This window comes from Solanum tuberosum, unplaced genomic scaffold (genome assembly GCF_000226075.1).
Source record: "Solanum tuberosum cultivar DM 1-3 516 R44 unplaced genomic scaffold, SolTub_3.0 scf00273, whole genome shotgun sequence".
Classification (NCBI taxonomy): Eukaryota; Viridiplantae; Streptophyta; class Magnoliopsida; order Solanales; family Solanaceae; genus Solanum; species Solanum tuberosum.
This window is the reverse complement of record NW_006239195.1, coordinates 263,425-273,736: the sequence shown is the minus strand read 5'-3', so window position 1 is coordinate 273,736 and position 10,312 is coordinate 263,425. Positions and strand designations below refer to the sequence as shown.

The following is a 10,312-nucleotide window of genomic DNA, read 5'->3' as shown; positions in this document are numbered from 1 at the left end:
CTTCAGTCGTATGTGATTTAAATAAAAATAAAAATAATTGAATTTCAATCGTATGTGCCTAAACTTCAAGTAGAACAGGAATCTGTTTTTACCTCCCCCAAATCGTTTTAGGCATCTTACCCCAACTCAGCCACACACCATAATAGGAACAGATAGTCCCAAAAATATATATTCCGTACCCTGCTCAGGTTTAAACAAGCTAGGCACATTGGAAAAACATTACTAGCAACAGAAACTAATCACAGCATAAGGAACTCGACAAAGACAAATTCTGCGGTTTTCATACCAGAAAAACCATTCCAGCTACGATGGGAAGTTTCGAATACATTATACAACTGACCACTTTCCATTGCTTTTACAGTTTCTATACCAAACTATGCCACCATTGAGAAACAGTCATAACCCTGCAGAGCCTGCTTACTGTTACTCTATATCTATAATTAACATTCAAGTTGCACGTCGATCCAAAAAAGGTGAGAGGTCACAATGAACAATCTACAGAATTTTGTGAAGATGGAAAGAGGCTCAAATATCTGTCAAGATCAATGAAGACACAACAACAACATAAGCTAGAAAGAAGAAAATTGCTATCTGAATGAAGAACTTGGGATTGTCCCTCATGTTTGGAGATGTTACCGCCCTGCAACAGTGAAACAGTGACATTGTCAATTTGGTTGGCAGAAAGCAGCCTAGTAATTTAACAAGTTTTTGTCTGCAAGGAGAAATACCTAGCAATGCGTTGTGAAAGCCGATGAAAAGGCATGCTTTGAATAAACACAATACCAGGCCCCGTTAGGACAGCTGTCACCAGATTATCATTCTGCAACGGTACAGATATTGTTAGGACTTAGGACCATCACCTCAGAAACCAAATAACAAATAACAGCAGATGCAAGTCCAATTAGTTCCTTGAAGCAGAAGACGTTAGCATATATTTTCATAGATAACGAATATTCACAAGTCAGATTAGTTCAATCATTAGTAATAAAGAGAACTCAAGTAATTTTACTGTAACCAGCTAAAAAAGTTTCGAACTCTGCATACTAATGGAAGGAAGTACAAGAAATTTGCAGGTAATCTGATCTTTAATAAAGGAAAAATTACACTTTTGTTTCTTTTGTCCACTTTGGTAGAAATGATATCTGGCTTTAATTTCCTTTTGTTTTTATGTGATAACAATAGCATCAGGGATAACTTGCGCATCTCAACTAGCCTCTCCATTCTCCACCAGTACAGGTGTCAACTCTGTTCATCAATATGGTTGAAAATATCATCTAACATATTTTGCCTCTACAGAGATTTGACCCCTGACTTCTCATCGTCTAACTGCCTTTTAAGTTGAATACTACTTTTGTTATGAACAAAGATGTTGCAAGACGAGTAACGAACACGAAACTCCAAAACATTGCTGCCCAGCACAGGTATTACATTCACATACAATGAGATTTTTAAATCATTAATTGATGAATATTATCCAGCAAGAAACAGCTAGGATAATATTTTTGAAACATTAATTGATGAATTTTTTCTTTTGATCGGTAAAAGATTTAGTATTATAGATTGCTAGCATTAAGAAAATGCTGAAAAGTATGAACAGCTAGCAACAGTTACATATTTTATAATCCGCTAAAGAAATCAAACATAGCTTCTACAGAAGTAATTGAAGCCATGCTGCACCAAAAAGAAAGTAAGGAGATACATCTGTATTTAACTACAAATACAGATTCATTAATTGTTGATTATTGCCCAGCAAGAAACAGGTAGGATGAATGAGGGGGGAATATCAAACAAAGCAGACGTGTGAAAACATACCCCAAATACCACCCTTCTCATGGGTCCATTGTATTTCACTTGAACATTGACAGTTGATGATAATGCAATGATACTTGGCACATCAACAGCAAGTACCTCACCCACCTCAAGATTTTTCTGTACAACTGAGGAAAGAAAAACACATTTTGTCAAAGAAAGGAATCAAAAAATAGAACTTCTGATATTTTAAGACCTCTTAATCTTATATTCTTATATAACTCGAATAAGAAAGTAGTCCAAGCATTCTTCTTATTTAACCATCTGATTCCCCCAAGAATCCAGTACTAGCTCAGTGAAGACATGTCACGTTTCTGAATCGCATGAAGGCAAGAAAGAATTTCCCAAAATAGAATCACATTTGTGTGGGATGACCAATAGTTAAAACAACAATAGCAACTACGCCTCAATTACAAACAAGTCAAGTCGGCTATATGAATCCACACTTACCATGTCTCTCCATTTAAATTTATCTCGGGCAAACATTTTACAAATAAAATAATAAATACTAGAAGTTTCATATATTTTTTGTGGGCGTTAAAAATCTTTGATAGGGCTAAAAGTGTGAATCCCCGTGAATTCCTATAACTAATTTGGGTTAATTTCAAGCTGAAGGATGCAATTTAATCGAACTTGCGTCATGCAGGACCCGCACAAGTATAACGAAAGTCATGAGAACACTTGTATTTAACATTGATATAGCTTGGAATTGATACAAGTATTGGGATAAAATGAAGGAATCCATGTTATTAAGTTGATGGGATCATTAATTAGTAATGATTGAAGTCACAATGAGGGAATGTATTAGTTAACAAAATGAAATGCAAAGTGAAACAAATTTGAAATCAATGTTTCTCTAAAGATAGACAATTAGTAAACTAAGGAACATAGAGAAATGGAAACACCGCCTGCACGTTGACAACTGAAGTTTGGCGTTGTGCAGATATCCCGCAGAGGCAAAGATTATATCTGGATATGTCTGTGTTTGTTGTGTGTTGCACAAGGACTAATTTTTGCTACAGAGTAAATCTATAATGGTAATCGGGGAGAGAGAAAAATGGACCAAAAATTATTTAAGCTTTGGGAGTTTTAGGAGCGTCTATGGTATTACATCCCCATTAAACGAGTTTCTTTGTGCATTTATGGATGGCATTCAAGTATTAAATACTACCACAACACCAAGCCATCATTGAATTTTAGATTCAACCTGGTAAATTCTTGCCTTTGTCGAAGAAAGAGGGGGGATCACAAGAAATTTTCATACAACTAGGCCTAATTCCATCGATGAATCATTCGAGGACGAATTTTGCGAGACTAATCTAATCTTATTCAACCTTAGATGGGAATTAGGGCGAAGCCTGGGGCGGTCTCTGCCTTCTTAACACGCGGCACACCAACTTGAAGTCTGATTTGAAAATCTCTCTCTACCTTCACAAAACTTATCGCGCCCTTCTCGTAGTTTTGACTTGCTCTTAGGCTACCGTTGACAACCTCTTGCTCCATTTTATTGATGATGGGGGTATTATTGATGTGTTCTTTAGTTAGAAACACCCAAGTATTTCATGGATTGAGCAAGATATAGAATGTATGATTTTTCACCATTATTGGGTTAAGCAAAGAAGACAATAGATAGTGTCGACTTGGTGAAAATTAGTTAAATGCTATTCCTTCTAAAGCTGAAAGCATTCCAATTATTGAGTATGACATGAGAGATTTAGAGTTAAAACTCAAGAATCAACTTCTATGGTGAGAATATGGATTTTTACTAGACTTGAGAAGTAGGGCCTAAGCGTTGGATACTTAATTGGCTTAGTTGGTGTTGTCGTGACGCGCCATTGATATATGTGTGTTTGTATGTGTAGACTGGGAATCATTGGCATCGTTGGATCTTTTGGGGTAAGATTTAGAAAGATATTCGAGGAATGTTGAAACTTACTACCTCTTGAAGCTTATCCCAATTTTCGTATTATTGAATTGATTTTCGGAAGTGGTATAATGTGAATCCTAGCTTGTGGGGGAGTAGGTTGAGATTGCACATAGAACTAGCTTGTGGGGGAGTAGGTTGAGATTGCACATCGAACTACATGTGCCGGTGTAGGTATACATTCCAAGGTTTGTGGGATAAAGTCCCCTATTGAGAGGGCAAATGATCATTGCTTGATGTATTGAGGTTAAGTTGACTTGTACAACAATACAGGAAGCCGCCCAGACAAGTAGGTCAAACATTTATGACTAGGTTGATCACCCAGAGTTGTTGCTTCTATTTATGCAAGTGTCGGTATGGCGCTCTCGGTAAATGATAAAATCTCACGTGATTATGACTAAGCTTTTTTTTTATGATAAGGGAAAACCGCAGCCGCTACCCTTTGGGTGCGCACATGGTAAAACCCTCGCTCCTATGTAGTAGAGCGCAAACCATACATGAAAGGTAACCCGCACTGGGCTTGAGCTTGACCCAGAAGGCAAACCTCTTGCTTTCGCTAGCAAGGGGTTTCGAACTTGAGACCTCCAACATGGAACTCCTAAGCCTAAACCACTGGGCCTCCACAAAAGGTTGTTATGATTAAGCTTTAATGTTAAGAAATGAGGATTTTGAGATGTATTTTACTTTGATATTTATTTCATTGTTTAAACTAAGAATTGATATAAATGCTTCTTTCTTATATCAATCAATATACATATCACTCGATTTCTTTAAATCTTGTCTCACTTCTTGGGAAAGAGTTATATGAGACATACTAGGCATGCGGAGCTTAGGCCTTTTGGCCATTCAGCTTTTGATTTCAGGATTATGTGTTGACCATCCTGAGCCATGTGGTTAGGAAAACTCCACCTCTTCCAATAGGATAGTTTTGGTGAGACTCCATTTACTTCTCGTGGATCTTAGACTGTGATATTCTTTGAGTCGTCGGGGTCTGTCTTGGTTGACTAGCTTAATCCTTGTCATAGAAGTTCCATAGACGGTGGTAGTTCTTTCGGATCGTAATTATGATTGTTCATATGGAATGCATGCATGATAATTTATTACTTTTATGAATATTTCATTTCAAATTAAATGTGGTTGATTTAATGGTTGTATTCATGCATGGTTTTCAACAATTAAAGGATTTGGATTTTCCAAAAAGCTTCCGCACTCATGAATCTAGGTGCATAAGTAGGGATTATTTGATGGGTTGGTTTGCTCGGGACGAGTAAAATCCGGGGTTGCCTGTCACGTGGATTTGGGGTGTGACAAAAAGACTTTTAAAAGCATAGGACCTAAAGTAAACATACAAAATATGACTAAACATATTCTTAGCTTATTGGTATCACCGATATAGATCAAAATAAAATCTCATTGAATGGTGTCAGATAATTCTACAGGTTATTGGACCCTCCACATTTTCTCCCTTTTCTCTCTCAAATGGCAGGGTGCTGGCTCAAACAAGCACATATAAGACCAAAAATGAAAGTGAATACCCATCATCTGTTCTTGGCATGTCAACTTTAATATATTTCCATAAAACTCTTAAGTTTATTAGTGAAGTGAGCTTCAAAATCATACCAGAACCACCCCCAACTACGAAAGCAAGCCCTTGGCCCGATATCTTCTGCCTTAAGAATCCCTGGAAATGTTACAAGCATATCAGTCAAAGGCTCAACCTATTTGTAGCACTTAACATCAGTAAGGAAACTCATGCCCAGATATTTAAGCCAAGATAATTCGGTCATCTCACCTCTGCACTTGCCACGAGGTTACGTGGCCTTTGGTCAATGGTATTGCTGACTTTGACATCATTAATGGAGCAGAGGAATGCATCTGGCTACAAAATAATATCTTAAAGTCATATGTCAAGATAGAAAGCATACTTAACCGGTAAGCACGTAAACAAACAGGAGCACTGCTTTAAAGGAAGAGAACCTATTCGCAAAAGGGAAGTAAAGAAAGATAAAGAATTATCTGTACCTGGCATAAGATTTCACCTCCGAACTTTGCTAAATCAATCTGTAGGGAAACAATGAATTAGAATAAAACAAACCACAATTAATCTAGTAATAGTATGTGTAAACAGAATCATATATGCTAACAATTGTGTACTATGTCCCATAGCAAGAACAAAGATCTTATCCCCAATTTCTGGATTGATACACACAAGCATGCACATACTAACAATAGAAGATTGAATAACCAAACAAGATAAAGATATAGTTTGGATATGAACGAACCGGGAGGATTCTTGCCAGAGAAGGAGCAGCAATCCAACAAACCCATCAGTTGTACCTGTATTGTGAAGAACTATGCTTGTAGTATTCTTTCCAAAAAGCCATTGCCAGACACCTGCTTCGTTTTCAGCGGCATAGACATTTTCCATCTGGATGGAACCAGACATATAGCACATGGACCCTGCAAAGCATTCGAGGATTCCCGTAAGTCAGTTAAGAATGAGTAGTAAATATCAGATTTAAAAATGATTTGTGGATATTTTGATTAAGTTATACTAAATATCCTTGAGCGAAAGTATATGACCTGATAAGATACAGTGCTCTATGTATAAAATGGCAACTTAACATTTTTCTGAGGCAATATCTCTCCCCTCCTCCCCCACCCCACCCCCAAAAGGCAGATGAAAGAAAATGAAAGACTAAAAAGAAAAAAACCCAGTTGCATACACCTGGCCAATTGTTAAGCATTCCAGACAAATCAGTAAATACAGCAAGCATTAGTGGGGCATGACCCAATTACTATGATGTGTCGATACAAGCATATTGACACATTAAACAGACAGTTTACCATTCGTTAGGGGTGAGTGGTTCAATACGACAACCTTCTAGAAGCAAGCCTATTACTTAAGTGACACATATTAGACCAAATTTTTTCGTGTCATGCAATGCCAGTCTTCTGTTGCATAAGGTGTGGAAACTGTGTAATGTAACCTTCCAAATTCAGACTCAGTAAATGTTTCTATCCCAAAAAAGTAGTTAGCAACTATGAGTCAACAACTTCTGCGTACTCCACACATACTTGTACACCTTTGAGAGTTGAGGCAATATCAGCTCACTAGTTGGTCAAGTTGTAGACTTTACAACCAAACCAACATGCATTCTTTAATATCATTACTAAAGGCATCAAGAGGATGCAAAAGCAGAATACATAAGAATATGATTAGCAACATACCAGGTTTTGCAATAATTCTTTCTTGTGGCTTCAACATAATCTGAAACATATATACAGAAAAGAGAAAGAAATATAATCAGATCAACTTAATAAGTTTCCCTCTTACCGAGAAAACAAACAGCATGTGAGGTTACCTGAACGATCTGAGCTTCACCGCCCAGAATTTGAAAAGGTGTTACAGCATCTTGCGGACTCTATAGCACAAACATAATGCAATGGTCAGGATATAGCTTTGTGTAGACAGAGGAAGGGTGAATTGGTTCATTATTTATGTTATGGATCTTCAGCCTAACTCAAGAGGTGAGGATTGCTCAAACCGGACTCTTCCCCCACCCTCACACCCAGCGTTGGACATCTGATGCATGTGCAATTTAATATGCATGTCCAACATTGGAAAGGAGAATTTGGATGGGTTTTGCACTATTACCATGATAAGAAATGGACACAGGAGCTGAGCCGAACGCTAGCTCATGGGGGAGGATTTCCCAAAACCATATAAGATGACCAATTACCCATTCCACTATCGATGTGGGACTTCTAACACTCTCCCTCACATCCAGACCTAGTAAACTGGAGTGTGGACAATATATTATGGGGGCCCAAAATCGATGAAAAAATAATTGAGATGGGCCTTACCCTGATACCACGATATAAAATGGACAATGACTGTACTCATCCCAAAATGCTAGCTCACGCGGGAGGATTTCCCAAAATCATATAAGGTGATCAATTACTCATCCCACTACCTATCTGGGACTGCTAATAACTAGATTAATTCAGACCAAGTTACAACTTTGCCTTCTACAGTATTTATATCTCCTTTTTTTACTGTGAGCGACAAAACCAAGCACGCATATCATATTACACATAGTTTCCAAATTTTCTATGATGGACATTCAATAATTATAAGTAACTGGACAGCGGCAGAATAGCATACCCTTTAGTAGAAGATTTATGTGCTTGATCTTGTTTTCATGGGATTCAGTTTCATAGTCATGAATATTGAATATACTTAACTAGCAATTTTAGTCTTTCCTAACCTCTCAGCCACTGCTATTTAAATTCATTGCCCATTTTTAGCATCAAAAATTTCCCTCGCCACAAATTCCAACGTGGAAATTTAAGCTACTAAATTTGTAAACAACTACCTGAACCTCTAGCTCGAGAGTTAATAATTTCACTTTCCAATGATGATCCAGAACCTTAACTAGGGACAGTTCGTAAATTGAAACAACTACCGTTGCAAATAAAATGAGATTCTATCAAGACACCCTTTAACATATCAACCATCACTTAAGCATCACAAATCCTCTATATCCATTCCAATACATCCAACAAATATTAGCATTTCCCAAAAACTCTTCAAAACACCAAACTCATAACTTCTCCCCACAATGTGATTTCCCAAGCTGTAAAGTTCCATTCTTTTAACCCTTCTCCCAACTAAAAAGAAAATTCTAACATTTTTATACACATTGTCAATTCATGATTCTTACATAAACTCCCCCCACCCCACCCAACAGATTTTACACACTCGAGCCGAAACAATTTCAATCAGTAAGCACAAAAGAAAAGAAAAAAACCTCCACCACCAACTCCAACTATATACAAATTAATTTTGAACCTACCTCCTGCTACTCAACCATTGACCACTAAACCACGCCATTGGGTTATAAAAATTGATTTTAAAAAATTCAAATTTATGAATTTTATACTGTTATCACCAAAAAGATTAATCGGTGCAGTGACACCAACACTCTATAACATCAAATCCTGGATCCATCTTCGAAAAAAAAATACAATAAAATTGATAAAAAAAATTCCAAATTAACACAAAAAACTTACGAATACCTGATAAACAAAAGGTTGAAACGGCGTCGAGAAAAATGGGGCAGCCATAGATCGAACAAATTTCAGAGTTTTCAGATCGCCGGAAGATCAATTTTCCGATTAGGATTTTCTTTTTTTTCTTTTTCTCTTTTTTTGGTGTCAATTTTTTTTGTATAAATATTTTTGGTTCGTTTTGGATTATGTAATAAAATACGATATTAATTAATGAGTATAAAATTTTATTGTTCCATAAATACCCTTCGATTTACATTTGGTTTTGTATTTAATATCCATGGCTCGTCCAATAAGCAGTAGTGGCATTTTGGTCAATTAAGAGAAATTTTTTATTTGTTATATTTATTTTGTAGTTTTATTAATTATGTTATTTTGCTAATGACATGGCTATTTCTTATTGGTTATTATATTCCAATCGACGTGGTCTCATTTGTCCAACCTGTCAATCGTATTAAAAGTGAAAATGACTAAAATGGAGTTTTTTTATATAAAAAATAAAAATTGAAGGACAATTAAATTTATTCATAAAGATTTCATATTGTTAAAAATATATGTATATTATTATATTACAATTATAAATAGATAAAAAAGAATTTTTCTTGTTACGTAGTATCTATCATCCTTCTAGTGACGATACGTAAATTTTCAAAAGCTCGAAGTTATTTATTATTAGTGATGATCACTTTTTGTATTTATCACATATATATGTGTTTGATTCTCTAAAATCGATTAAAATTCTTTTCAACTTCTCAATTTCTAAGCTTCAAACTTTACTATCCGAACACCACCTTAATTGATCCATTAAAAGAAAAAGTATATTTACAAAATGTTTAACGAGTAGACACAAAATATTATTTCCTCCATTTTTAATTTTTGGTCGAAAAGAAAATTAATCATATTCAATCAATTGGAAATATTCACACCCCATGTTAATTGGACTCTTGAGATACGGCATAAAAGTAGACTCGCATTAATGATAAACAAGTTTTACATATGACAATATTTCATATTGATCAGTTGATTGTGTCTACTTTACCTTCTAACATATTTCATCTTAAAATTAAATATACTTCATCTTCACTTCATGTCATAGACCCCCACCCTTATCCCCACCTCCCACCTCTGATAATATTTGTTTACATTATATATAAACGATTATTTTAAGAAATATTGTTGACAAAAGAGTTTGTAACAAGGTTACATGTTTAACACATGACATGACCAGGGGCGGAGCCACGTAGGTTCCAGAGTGTCCAATTGGACACCCTTCGTCGAAAAATTATACTATAAATACACGTAAAATTTTGACTCTATATTGGTATATATAGAATTTGGACCCCTTGAAATAACGAAGTGATGCGCAGTGGAGTTGGCAATAGCCTGTGCAATCCTACTTTTTGTCCCGGTTCGATTCCCAGCAGGGTTGTTTTCTTTTTCTGTAATTATTTTGACTTCTTGAATTCAATTAAGTAAATAAACATGCGTAATTTTAACATAAAAGTT

At 35.9% G+C, this 10,312-nt stretch overlaps 1 pseudogene; it reads right to left on the bottom strand.

Moving 5' to 3' along the window:
- Positions 1–255: 255 nt before the first annotated feature.
- Positions 256–8,979, bottom strand: LOC102599639 (uncharacterized; annotated as a pseudogene).
- Positions 8,980–10,312: the final 1,333 nt, after the last annotated feature.